A 14,686-nucleotide genomic window follows, 5' to 3' on the forward strand; every position below is an offset into this window, starting at 1 on the left:
ACACACATACACACACTGCACATACATCATACACACACACACCGTCACACACATTCACACTGTCACTGCACACGGCACACACACATGCACACACATGCACACACACACACACACACACACACACACACACACACACACTGTGACTGACACTGACTGACCGTCACACACACACACACACACACGGGCACACACTGACTGACCGTCACACACACACACACGGGCACACAGTGACACACACACACACCCCTTGAACTGACACACACACACGCACACACAACTGAACACACACATACACACACTGATCATCAGTTTATAAATGTGAAAAAAAGTGCAGTGCACAAACATTTTTGGGGGTATCTCTTATTTTCTCTATAATTATGAGCCTTGTCACAGTACAGTGTACACGAGAGACTGCATTGCCCGTGCGTTGAGCAGAGAAAGTAGGTCATTCTAACCTGACTATTTAGCGCGGTCAGATTTTAGTTTTCTTCTATATTCCTTTGCACTTTTGCTGGGGTAGGCTACTGGCCGAGTTAATCGTTTTCCCATGTGTGTGGGACCTGTAAGGAATTCGAAGCGGCGAAGGACCACAGATAGGCATTTGTTCTACTCCCCCCCCCCCCCCCCCTCCCCGAAACATCCGTCCGAGATGGTGGCTACTGACTGGACTTGCAACTTTCTCAACTTGTACAGTACGAACTGCAGTGACTCGAATTTGAGTTTTGGGATTTCTCTTGCTCTACCTTTTCTGATAATGTTTTACTTAGCTCGTGTTTAGATGCAATACATACTGTCTCTTTACATTTAGTCAAGTTTGTGTGTGTGTGTGTGTGTGTGCGTGTGCATGTGTGTGTGTAGAGCGATTCAGACCAAACTACTGAACCGATCTTTATGAAATTTTACATGAGAGTTCCTGGGTATGATATCCCCGGACATTTTTTTATTTTTTTCGATAAATACCTTTGATGACGTCATATCCGGCTTTTTGTAAAAGTTGAGGCGGCACTGTCACACCCTCATTTTTCAATCAAATTAATTGAAATTCTAGTCAAGCAATCTTCGACAAAGGCCGGACCTCGGTATTGCATTTCAGTTTGGTGGCTTAAAAATTAATTAATGACTTTGGTCATTAAAAATCTAAAAATTGTAGAAAAAAAATGTATAAAACGATCCAAATGTACGTTCATCTTATTCTTCATCTGACATCATTTTCTGATTCCAAAAACATATAAATAAAAATATAATTTGTTTTATCAAAATTAAATTTTCGAAATCAATTTAAAAACACTTTCATCTTATTCCTTGTCGGTTCCTGATTCCAAAAAAATATAGAGATGATATGTTTGGATTAAAAACACGCTCAGAAAGTTAAAACGAAGAGAGGTACAGAAAAGCGTGCCGTCCTTCTCAGAGCAACTACTACCCCGCTCTTCTTGTCAATTCCACTGCATTTGCCACGAGCGGTGGACTGACGATGCTACGAGTATACGGTCTTGCTGAAAATTTGCATTGCGTTCAGTTTCATTCTGTGAGTTCGACAGCTTGACTAAATGTTGTATTTTCGCCTTACGCGACTTGTTTTGTTTTAGGATCGATTTTGATAATGATTGAGAAAGGAGAATAGCCGGTGTTAGTTTTACAGTCGGTTTTATGAAGTTTGAGTAAAGAAGTGCGTGGTTTTTACCCTCCCTTTCGTTTCCCTTCCCCTTCTTTAGTTTGCTATTATTGTGCCTAAGAGCCGAAATGGCTGCACTCTAACTCATCTTTGATCTCCCAAAAGACTCCATAAACAAACTAGTGTATCAAGAGGCTGGCTGGCTGCCCCTCGATGAAGAAAGAAGACTAAAGTCGGCCCAGTACGTATCAAGAGCAAGTACTTTTGACAATGCTGTGAACGAAGAGCTCACTGCTGAGTTCGACACAATAACCTCGGCCTCTTACCAAAACCTAAAAAGAAAAACACCCAAAATACACGAAGCAACGATCCCACTAGCAGACTATATGTTCAACCGATATTTCAAGAAAGTGGGGGTAAACCCAGGTAGGATGGCCCACATTCCCATTCACCCCTTCCCATTTTGGTTCATGGAATCCCCCATTATCATCCCTGATCATGATCTGGGTGTAACAAAAAAAGATAACCCTGTACTTGTCTCATCAATAGTAAAAGAAATAATCTCAAACAATAACAAAGATCACCTACAAATATTTACTGACGGCTCCAAAAAAATGATGACCAAGCTGACTGTGCTTTTGTCATTCCTGACCTCAAAATAAGTTAAAAAAAATTAAACTCAACAAGGATGTGTCCATTTTCACTGCAGAAATGCTGGCTACGTTATCTTAAGAGCATGCCACTATATCAATGACCCCCCTCGACCTCCAACAAGAGTCGTGATTCTCTCCGACTCAAAACCAGCATAACTGCTCTTCAAAATGGTTCCAGAAACCGAGAAGAGCTTCAGACGGAAATATTGTTCCTCTGTCACCAGATCATTGCCTCTTGAACAGAACTGACCCTTAGGCTACGTACTTCCCCTCACACACATGGATCAGAGGCAAGGATATGGCTGACAGAGAAGCAAAAGAGGCTGTTACAGATCAAGCAGCATTTCATGACATAAAATTAACAAAGACGGGAGCAAAACACAAAATGGCCAAAGTTGCCTGGCGTCACTGGGAAACAGAATTGAAAATAGAAGGCAATGCCCATGGTTGGCTTATTCTGCCCCGACAAACAAAACAAAACAGGCCTACACTCCCCACCTCCCTCCTTAAAATACTTCTCAGAATTCGCACGGATGGCCATGGATGCGCTCACAAGTGCTTTCCCCGTCTCTGTGAATGTGGACAGTTTATATCTTTGTTACACCTCTTTGACCGCTGCCAATCACTCCAGCAAGATTTCTGCAACCTACACACCCTTGTCAACGAACATAACCTGAAACCCCATGAGTTTTTTTTTAGATAAACATTGCACGCTTCAATGGAAGCTAGCATACACCCTGTGTCTCTCAATAGTAGAAGGCTGAAATAGGATATCTGTTTTAAAAAAAAACCTGATCTCCGTTCCTCACACCGAGCTTTTTCTTCTTTATTGTATTATTTTTCCAGTTATCTATTTACTTACCTATTCAGCCAAAAATATAACAATATCCCACATAACAAAAATTAAAAAAATAAGCCTACAAAACCGCTCCAGTCCAACCATATTCCGCGTACACAATCTTTACTTCCATCCCCATTTTGAAATATCGCAAAAGACTTCCAGATATAATTATAACACGATCATATATGTGTTCTCTGGTTGCATGTTTGTTCAGTGTCTTGTCCCCACATAAAGCATATTAACTCTACCTGTCCTAAAGCAAGTTGCGGTTCTAAGAGGACGTTAAAACTAGTTATCATCATCAACACACACACACACACATATGAAAGAACCCATGTATATTTTTATGATTGTTGTTTTGGTCTGAATACAATTTGGAATCTTACTACACTCTTGTTAATTGATTTTACATTTTGTTGTCAGAAGTATTTTGTTCGTCGGTTCGTGTCTGGTGCGTGTGGTTTGAATGCCGTCCTGTCAAATGTCTTTTAAAAACACATTCACGGTAACATCTTCGACGCAGACACAGACAGTTAGGAAGGGCTCCTAATATGGACCACTTTTTGTTTCATGCTGATAACTAGCTTGTTTTCTTGCGAAGAAGTTTTATTTTGTGTTTGGTAGTCCTTTTCTCTTAGGTTAACCGTTAGGCCTTATTAGAGTGAAATAGCTTTGATAAACATTCAACAAAAATTAAATACAGACAAAATCACAAATGGTCCATAATAGGAGCCTGGGCGCCTAATATGGATCAGTGAAGCGGCCTTCACAAATCACTGTAAAAAGCCCCCTATACTTCAAAATAACATGATACAACTTAGTGTACAAGTCAGTCTAATTCAAATATGCTTTAGATTGATCTGTTTCGGGTTGATGAGAGCATTATTTGAAGCACACCAGGAAACTAAAGAAGCTTATCAAAAACAGAGTGAAAATAAGTGAAATTATCAACTTCCACGAAAAGAAGACTTTTTTTTTTTAAATCTCGAGGACTAGTTATAGGTTATTTCCAGCAAGCTTCTTAATGAATTATTGAAAATAGCTTTTAGCTTTTTTTTCTCGATTTGTTGAAGGCGGTCCATATTAGGGGACTCGCACATACTTTGAGATCTTGCTAATATTTTTTGTTTGCACGGTAAAAACTCGGGGTCAACCCTGCTAAAATGTAACAAATGCGGTCTTAGCTGTCATATATAGCAATTTTTGTGTGATAAAAGCTTTGGCTGTGGACAGAAACGAGTCCGTTTTCGGCGGCAAAGCCGTTTAGAGTGAACGCTGCCAAACTGAGTGAAAAAAAGAGAAAAAGCCTAACGGTTTTGAGATTTGTGTTTCTGCAATACAGCGAACAAAACTTTTTTGAGCGCTCAAGCGCCGTTAGTTTTTCAGAACAGGAGGTGGTCCATATTAGGAGCCGGTCCATATTAGGAGCTACGTGAAGCTACCACCGCTCGGCTTTACACACACACACACACACTTTTAATTAGTTGCTTTTGGCAGCGCACACGGCCTCATCATCTGAACTTGAAACAAGATCGCGTAAGGCGAAAATACAATATTTAGTCAAGTAGCTGTCGAACTCACAGAATGAAACTGAACGCAATGCCATTTTTCAGCAAGACCGTATACTCGTAGCATCGTCAGTCCACCGCTCATGGCAAAGGCAGTGAAATTGACAAGAAGAGCGGGGTAGCAGTTGCGCTAAGAAAGATAGCACGCTTTTCTGTACCTCTCTTTGTTTTAACTTTCTGAGCGTGTTTTTAATCCAAACATATCATATCTATATGTTTTTGGAATCAGGAACCGACAAGGAATAAGATGAAAGTGTTTTTAAATTGATTTGGACCGAATTTAATTTTGATAATAATTTTTATATATTTAATTTTCAGAGCTTGTTTTTAATCCGAATATAACATATTTATATGTTTTTGGAATCAGCAAATGATGGAGAATAAGATAAACGTAAATTTGGATCGTTTTATAAATTTTTTTTTTTTTTACAATTTTCAGATTTTTAATGACCAAAGTCATTAATTAATTTTTAAGCCACCACGCTGAAATGCAATACCGAAGTCCGGGCTTCGTCGAAGATTACTTGACCAAAATTTCAACCAATTTGGTTGAAAAATGAGGGCGTGACAGTGCCGCCTCAACTTTCACGAAAAGCCGGATATGACGTCATCAAAGACATTTATCCAAAAAATGAAAAAAACCGTTCGGGGATTTCATACCCAGGAACTCTCATGTCAAATTTCATAAAGATCGGTACAGTAGTTTAGTCTGAATCGCTCTACACACACACACAGACACACACACGCGCACACGCACATACACCACGACCCTCGTTTCGATTCCCCCTCGATGTTAAAATATTTAGTCAAAACTTGACTAAATATAACAACTACAAAACACAACAACGTACAACAACAGCATGGTTGTGCCTGTCGGGTTATCAGTCACCATAAGGTGCCTGTACTTGTCAGTCTCTCTTTTTAGATCAGTGCCAGTGGCCTGTGCCGGCGATAGTTTGGTAACGTCGCGCAGACCGCGCATGCGCCATGTACAGTAAACTGTTATCACAAATGGCGGATAAATCTAACTCGTGCAAAGAAACGTTTCAAAACCAAGCTTTATGGACGTTTTTATGACTACGTACTCCAGCAGACATCAACTTGAGGTCGACGTGTGTGGGGTTTGCTCAAAATACGTAAGTATTCGTCAGCCGTTTGGCTTCTCGAATTAAGTTTCAACTTTGTCTCTGTCTCGAACCACAGGCGGAAGGTATTCACTCAATCACTGGACCACAACTTCCTTATTATGTACAGTGTTTGGTATTGAGTATGAAAGTAGTCTGGTGGTCCAGTGGACGATACCTTTCGCCTGTGCTCGAACCAAATACTAAGCTTACCAGTTACCACACTGTCATACTCATGCATAGTCATAGTGATAGCACTGATACATTTGTACAGGTAAACATGGCTGTTTGCTGAAAATCAGTCTTTGTGAAAAATTGCAATGATGTCTCTGAAGTTTGATTCAGTCCCTAATTCATTCAGTGATTCATTTTGATGGGACGTCAACCCATGGTGAGACTAATAATGATATTTGATCGTATTCTGCCAGTGCCATTGCCAACTGCCATTGTTGTTCTTGTGTGCACTAATTAGTAATTTACTGGCAATAGGAGTTCGAGTTCTACTATAGTAGTATTTTACTAAATCATTACTACTAGTACTAAATACTACTGCTACTACTAGCTTTAAACAAGCTATGGTTTGAATGACCAGCTAAATGCTAATAGTTAATAAGTACATTATTTTTGCATCAGCGAGGTATACATAAATTTAACGAAGTGGATTCACAGCGCGCGTCGCGTTGTGCAGCGTTGCGATTTACAACGCGCTGCACTACGAGGAACGCTGCGATTCACGACGCGCGATGTATTCTGCCGATACATTTCCTTCACAATCGCAAAGTTTACAACAGCTACATCTATCTGATCTATTTGAGAAATAAAACTGTCAATAAAACGAAAAACAGAGCTGAGCCATTCTCTCTCTCTCACTCTTTCAACTGAATTCACCAGTATATCGCCGCGTCGATGTAAAAACGTGCCTACCTCTGCTGAACAATCCTTCTCATTGCGGTCAATGCGCATGCGCCAATCTTGGACTTACAAAAATGCGACCCTTTGACCGATCGAACCATGGGTTAGGGTAAGGCTAAGGGTTAGGTTGTTCACGACCTGATTAATCTCCCCATGTTGGCGCATGCGCATTGACCGCAATGAGAAGGATTGTTCAGGCAGAGTTTTCAGTTTGTGACACCGACCTTGAATACTTGGCAGTCATACTCATACTCATATCACTACATGTCATTGCAATGGCTTCTACTATATATGGAAAGGAGCTGAGTTTTTAAACTGGGATGACGTTTTTAAACAATTATCCGAGTACAGTGCCGCGGAACTGTTAATCGGTGTCACACCAGTTTAACACTTCAGCAGCCATTTTGGAATTCGCGCATGCGCAGATCATTTTTTCAGCGTGGGTTTTTTTCCAGTTGATTTGAACGCGTGTATATATATATATATATATATATTCAGTCTGCATAAAGTGCAATTTTGTAGTCTTGCAGCCCTGAAGTTGCTTTCAAAGAAAGACTGTAAAATGTTGCTGATAATCATGCATACATGTACAAAAATAAAGCGCATCAACAATCTGCGCTGGTGAGAGCAATAGCCGCGCTCTGGGAATCGCTGCGCTGCACAACGTGCCGCGCTCTGTGAATTGCCGCGCTGCACAGCGCGCTGCGCTCTGTGAATCGCTTGCCTAAATTTAAATATTTTATTAAAAAAATACCGCATGGTTTTGCTTGACCAAATCATTTATCAGCTAACAATATGCTTTTATTTCAGTTGGACCTGACTTGAGCATGGTTCCGTTGTCTCCGCAACAACAGATTGGTTACTCAAGAATTGCAGGCATGTCCAGTTTGCAGCATGTGCAGGCGGACCCCGCTGAGTGTGAAGATCTGATGGCTGATCTAGACACAACATAAGCTGCTTGACACTATTCCAAGGTAAGCAAGAAGCTTTGAAAATAGTTACTTAAGTGTTACTTAGTAAGTGTACATTTTTGTGGGTGAACCATCGGTAACCGTCCCCGTCCCCCCCCCCCACCCCTCGACACCCACACATACAAACACGCACACAAACTTGGGTTTGTACTACAACTATTAGTATTAACTACTCTTCATAAATGAGTTATGTAATTCATCAGAGGTTTGAAGTCATTATGGTTTTGCAAATTAGTAAGAGACTATGTGGGTGCATGGATTCAGTAATGCGCAATTAATACATGCAATACTCCTGCTGGTGAGTTCACTACAAACAGGTACTACATTAGAACTGATCTATGTTATTTGTTAATGAGGATGATTAATCGTAATCTCACTGTCAAACTGTCATGATACTATTGCCATTGACAGTGCTAGATCACTTCATAAAGTTATTTTAGTAAGTAATCATATGATATTGATAATTTTGATAAAGTGATTTACTGACGGTGACAATGACATGTTATCTTCATACTATTCCAGGTACAAGATGCTAAACGTGCAGATATCAAGGGCTTGGGATTTCGGCTCCTGGAGATGCTACTTGTAACTCTTTTGTGAGTACCGATGTATACTGGGTGTTTTCTCAGTTTTTGTCCGCTGTCAGTGTGAGATTTATATTGTGGTACAGTGGAACCCCCCAATTTAAGACTCCCTCCTTTTAAAGACCATGTTTTCTCAGACTTTCTGTTCACAACCTCTGTAAAATTACCCCCCTTTTAAGACTCCCTCCTTTTTAAGACTGAATTTTCTCAGATTATTGTAGGTCTTAAAAGGGGTGTTCCACTGTATAACCTGTTTTTCTAGTTTCATGGTTTAGCCACGACTCACTTTGAATGAGGGTCATCTGCCAGGCATTTAGCTGATTATCTGATAGTGATAAGTGATATTTATTAATTTGCTATTTATAAATTACAGTTGCAGTAAACTAACACTGTCGCACAAAGTATGTGACTTTAAAAAAAGATTTGTTTGTAATCATGTGAGCTCTGTCCACTAGATGATGGAGAAGGGAATTTTTCCAGTTGAGTCTGCAACATGGATTTTTCTCTCTCAGGATAACAAATACAGCAGGGTTCGTACAGGTCATGGAAAACCTGGAAAGTCATGGAATTTGATTTTTAATTTTCCAGGCCTGGAAAGTCATGGAATTTCAATTCAAGTCATGGAAAGTCATGGAATTTAAAAAAATAAAAAAAGAAAGAAAAATTAACCTTTAGCACGCCAGCGGCGATTTTCGTTGCCCAGCCATTCCACCACCCCCCCCCCCGCGATTTTCGTCTCCAGCACAAGGCTTGTTCGTATGACCAACTTCTCGTTCATATTTGCATACGAGAATAACGGTATTTTTAACGGCACTTGAGCCAAAGCGAGGCTCACTTCCTTCCGTTATCTCGTCGTGTCGTCTGCGCTGCATTTGAGTCGGTTTCGTCGAAGTTTTTGAGTCACTTGAGAAAATGTGACTCTATGTAATCGGTCAGTGTTAGTCTGTCCGGCCGGCCGTCCGGCCGTCCGGCCGTCCGTAGACACCACCTTAACGTTGGACTTTTCTCGGAAACTATCAAAGCGATCGGGCTCATATTTTGTTTAGTCGTGACCTCCAATGACCTCTACACTTTAACGATGGTTTCGTTGACCTTTGACCTTTTTCAAGGTCACAGGTCAGCGTCAAAGGAAAAATTAGACATTTTATATCTTTGACAAAGTTCATCGGATGTGATTGAAACTTTGTAGGATTATTCTTTACATCAAAGTATTTACATCTGTAGCCTTTTACGAACGTTATCAGAAAAACAAGGGAGATAGCTAGCCTTTTCTGATCGGCAACACACAACTTAACGTTGGGCTTTTCTCGGAAACTATAAAAGTGACCGGGCTCAAATTTTATGTGAACGTGACTCATTGTGTTGTGAATAGCAATTTCTTCCTGTCCATCTGATGCCTCATATAATATTCAGAACTGCGAAAGTGACTCGATCGAGCGTTTGCTCTTCTTGTTTGTTTTTGCATCGATAAAGTACTTTAGCGCTTCGACAAGCAAGATGGAGGATGATGAGTTTGAAACTTTCTTTCAGTTGTTTCTTGACAACAAAAAGTATGCGGAATTGGAACGAATTACCGAGGAAGATCTTCGCAATGAACTGTGTATCGCGGTGAAAAAAATGACAGTTCGTCAAGTCACAGTGACGGTTACGAAACAGAATTTACGAAAGTGCAGATGGATACAAACAGTGGCTGGTCCAGTTTAGTGAAATGACAGGACCAGCAAACATTACCGATAATCTGACTGCCTAGCAAATGCTTGACTTGCTTGTCGAAGAGACACTGCGTAGAAACTGACTCAAATTCAGTGCAAAGCAAGCCAGTGTCAAAACTGGCAGTGACAAGACGTAAAAAGTTTGCGTGTTCGGAAATGGCGACCTGTGGATCTAGTCATGGAAAATGTTATTGAGGCTCATGAAAAAGTCATGGAATTTTGTTTCTAAAAAGCAGTGGGGACCCTGTACAGTATGGAAGGAAAAATTTAGGGTTGGTGTGGCGATAACAATAAAGATATGTCATAGTGACTTGACTAATTGATTTGAATTCTGCTGCAGGTCAGTCGCCCCCCACCTCCTGCTTTGCCTACTACAACTTCGAGGAAATACGACAGGACACCCTTCAGCTTGCTGCACCATGGTGTCTCTTGGAGAACAGCAAGGAACAGATACAGGTGGGGTCGGTTGGGATACCGTAAACAGACTATTTTGTTTTGTTGGCCTTAGCATAGAGTCTGGGGATGTGAGATGTGCATGATGTGTTGTTTGAATCTGACAGTGATTGTATGAATTTTTTATACATGTATTGTTGTCACGCGCTTTGAACTTCTGATAAGGCGCTTTATAAATGCCCGTTATTATTATTATTATTATTATAAATAGATACACACTTGTAAACTTATGTTAGTTTTCACACGTGAGCATGAAGGAATGTGCCTTTATGAGGAATGTATAGTGGCTTGCAATATTGAATTTGAGGGATGTTTGCAGTTATATAATATATTAGCACAGCTCAGTTTTCTTGAGGGTTCCATGAGAACAGTGAAATTCTCCTTTGAGGACTGAAAAATATCTTGGATAATTGGTCTTAATTGGAGGGGGGGGGGGGGGTTTAAAAAATAAGTACATTCACATGTGTTTTTCATTTTCACTGTGTTAAGGTGGGGAGGTCCTTCTCTACTTCTTTCTTTGTTTTCCCATTGACATATTTTTGTTCTTGTCTATATTTTTTACATAGGTTCACCATTAGTCCTCATCCCCAGCCGACTGTTTCCGCTGAAGCCGTGAAGGATACTTCTTCATGTAGGCGTGGACATCTTTTTCGTCGCCATGCAAGGCTTCCAGTACCATATAATTTTGTGAATACTCTGGGGACCTGTCATCGACTTTGGAAGGACGCTTTATTTTATAACACTTTGTACCCCATCTTTGTTGACCAAGATTTTTTAAGCCGAGACCAGCTGTGCTGCAGCAGGTCACTCAGAATTCTAGAAACTGTGTATCAACAGGCTAGAATGCTGGCGTTAGATCAACGTTACAGGAAGCGACTGAAGCTAACCGTCTAGGCAGGATGCGGATATGTGCCGAATGAGAACAGATGCAATGTACATAGTGACTGTGTGTACAGATATATATATATATCCATACCTGAACTTTGTTAGATAAATTATCAATCAATCAATCAATATGAGGCTTATAGTTATATCACGCGTATTCCGTGGGTACAGTTCTAAGCGCAGGGATTTTGTTTTGATTTTTTTTTTATGCAATTTATATCGCGCACATATTCAAGGCGCAGGGATTTATTTATGTCGTGTGAGATGGAATTTTTTTTACACAATACATCACGCATTCACATCGGCCAGCAGATCGCAGCTATTTCGGCGCATATCCTACTTTTCACGGCCTATTATTCCAAGTCACACGGGTATTTGGTGGACATTTTTAGCTATGCCTATACAATTTTGCCCGTCGCGATATAACCTTCGTGGTTGAAAACGACGTTAAACACCAAATAAAGAAAGAATACAATTTTGCCAGGAAAGACCGTTTTGTCAATCGTGGGATCTTTAACGTGCACCCCCAATGTAGTGTACACGAAGGGACCTCGGTTTTTCGTCTCATCCGAAAGACTAGCACTTGAACCCACCACCTAGGTTAGGAAAGGGGGGAGAAATAAATAGCGGCCTGACCCAGGGTCGAACACGCAACCTCTCGATTCCGAGCGCAAGTGCGTTACCACTCGGCCACCCATGCCGGTTGTTATGATCGCCACATTTTAGGTCCCCCCCTCCCCCCCTTTTCAAACTTCCCCGCTTTTAAGACCTTACGTTTTTGGATTTTCTGTTCACAACCTGTTGTGCATTTACCTACATATTAAGCAGTGTTTCTTGTATAGAATATAGTCAATGTTTGTAAAGATTTTAGTCAAGCAGTATGTAAGAAATGTTAAGTCCTTTGTACTGGAAACTTGCATTCTCCCAGTAAGGTCATATACTGTACTACGTTGCAAGCCCCTGGAGCAGTTTTTTGAGTCACTTGAGAAAATGTGACTCTATGTAATCGGTCAGTGTTAGTCTGTCCGGCCGGCCGGCCGGCCGTCCGTAGACACCACCTTAACGTTGGACTTTTCTCGAAAACTATCAAAGCGATCGGGCTCATATTTTGTTTAGTCGTGACCTCCAATGACCTCTACACTTTAACGATGGTTTCGTTGACCTTTGACCTTTTTCAAGGTCACAGGTCAGCGTCAAAGGAAAAATGAGACATTTTATATCTTTGACAAAGTTCATCGGATGTGATTGAAACTTTGTAGGATTATTCTTTACATCAAAGTATTTACATCTGTAGCCTTTTACGAACGTTATCAGAAAAACAAGGGAGATAACTAGCCTTTTCTGTTCGGCAACACACAACTTAACGTTGGGCTTTTCTATAAAAGTGACCGGGCTCAAATTTTATGTGAACGTGACTCATTGTGTTGTGAATAGCAATTTCTTCCTGTCCATCTGATGCCTCATATAATATTCAGAACTGCGAAAGTGACTCGATCGAGCGTTTGCTCTTCTTGTTGATTAGTGCTTTTGTGAACAAGAAACAATTGACAAGTGGCACTATCCCATCTTCCCCCTTTCCTCTATCCCATCTCCCCCTTTTCCTATCGCAATATAACCTTGAATGGTTGAAAACGACGTTAAACAACAAATAAAGAAAGAAAAGAATTCATCAACGAGTGATTACTGCCTCACCATAGCAGTTAGGCCAGTCTTACTAACTCTTACTTTTATTAATGTGCCGTGATGCAAAGACGTTGAGCAGTTTTCAGATGTTTATGAATCTAGGGCTTTCAAAATTTACTGACATGTTGGACTCCATGACATCCAAACATGAAGTTCAGTTACCCCTTTTCAACTTTGAAGGTCACATTGTAGGCGAATTTTTAGCAAAAAGTTGGAACATTGGTGTGACTGTTCTTACTCACAAGGGAAGTGATTTAGTTATTTGCTGATTTTTATTTTGTATGGCCTTCTTTCACCCATTTAATCATTCATAAATGTTCATACCCAAGGGAAGTAATTCACATATATATCTATGGCCAATGTTTTCACAGGGCATCTGCCCCCCCCCCCCCCCCCTCCCCTCCCAACACACACTCACATGGGCTAAAACTTACATGGCTTTTATGGGTATGACGCTCTTAATCACAAGGGAAGTAATTTACTGATGGTGTGTTTTCATTTCATGTGGCCTTCACCGATTTGAATAATTTATTTTAGCTTATCCAATTATAGTGTGGATGAACACTGTCTCCACTCAAAATAGTCCTTTGCTATTGTACATTGTGAATCAGCATTTTTGTTTTTGTCCTGTTTGAATAAAGTGCAATAATTTTACAACCAAAGTGTTAATGTTAAAGATGTTTACATAATGTGTGAAGGATGATGCATTTGAAAACTAATATTGTTAAATGTCAATTGACCTGTGACAAGTCAGCAAAGTGCAATATCCAAGCATGAAACCCGCACACAATTCCCAAACAACATGCTTTCTTTTCCACAAAATTCCATCCAGGTGAAAACAATTATGTGAACGTCATAACATGGTGTTTTTTTACATTAATAATCAAGCCTAACACCAACTAACATGGTGTTAATAGGCATTTGAGCAAGCTTTAACACCAACATAACATGGAGTTAATAGGCATTTGAGCAATCTTTAACACCAACATAACATGGGGTTTTGCATGTTAAACCAGCAATAACATGATGTTAATCACATTACAAGCAAGCTGTAACACCACCAAAACAAGCAGTTTTGCAAGTTAAGTCTACGATAACATGATGTTACTTGGCGTTAAACCAAAGCTTTAATGCCATCAAAACTTGACATTTTTGCATGTTACAGACATGCTGTAACATGGTTTAACATGATGTTTTGACCGTCGCAAAACGCGCTGAAATTCCAGGCAATTTCGCAGCGATAACTTCAACAAAATCCAATCAAAATCTGGCGTTGTCGTGAACACCAAAATGTGATAAACCCATTGAAACTTGAAGTTTTGTTGGGATTTTGAGTAGTTTTGTAAGATACAAAACGCCACTTTTCGCCCAGTGTAAGAAGCGGGGTTTCACTGACTGTATGTTTGTCAGATAACTAAACCTCTTACGTGGACTCGAAGGTGATAGCACTGAGAGTGGTGAGTGCTTACTGTGACGACACACTGATAAGACGCGAAGTTTTTATAGGGTTCAAAGACATGCACTTGATTGCACGGCCGTCATATATGTCGAGTAGGGCCTATAATTAAAACTATACATTGACTTGGCGACTTTGACGTCAGAGAGAGAATTGAATTGAATTGAAATTGGAGTGACATTTGTTTTTCGAGGGTGACAGAATTAGCAATGCAAACATGCTTTTTTTT

At 40.3% G+C, this 14,686-nt stretch overlaps 2 long non-coding RNA genes across 2 annotated transcripts in view; both read left to right on the plus strand.

The window, feature by feature from the left end:
* Positions 1 to 14,686, plus strand: part of LOC138983859 (uncharacterized) — a 410,309-nt gene that overhangs the window by 14,148 nt on the left and 381,475 nt on the right. The gene's annotated exons all lie outside the window — the stretch shown is intronic.
* LOC138983824 (uncharacterized) lies at positions 5,649 to 13,663 on the plus strand. The gene is made up of 5 exons (XR_011461273.1): positions 5,649 to 5,813; positions 7,524 to 7,687; positions 8,207 to 8,280; positions 10,321 to 10,436; positions 11,000 to 13,663. It is a non-coding gene; the product is annotated as an uncharacterized lncRNA (long non-coding RNA).

This window comes from Littorina saxatilis, linkage group LG13, assembly GCF_037325665.1.
Source record: "Littorina saxatilis isolate snail1 linkage group LG13, US_GU_Lsax_2.0, whole genome shotgun sequence".
Taxonomy (NCBI): Eukaryota; Metazoa; Mollusca; class Gastropoda; order Littorinimorpha; family Littorinidae; genus Littorina; species Littorina saxatilis.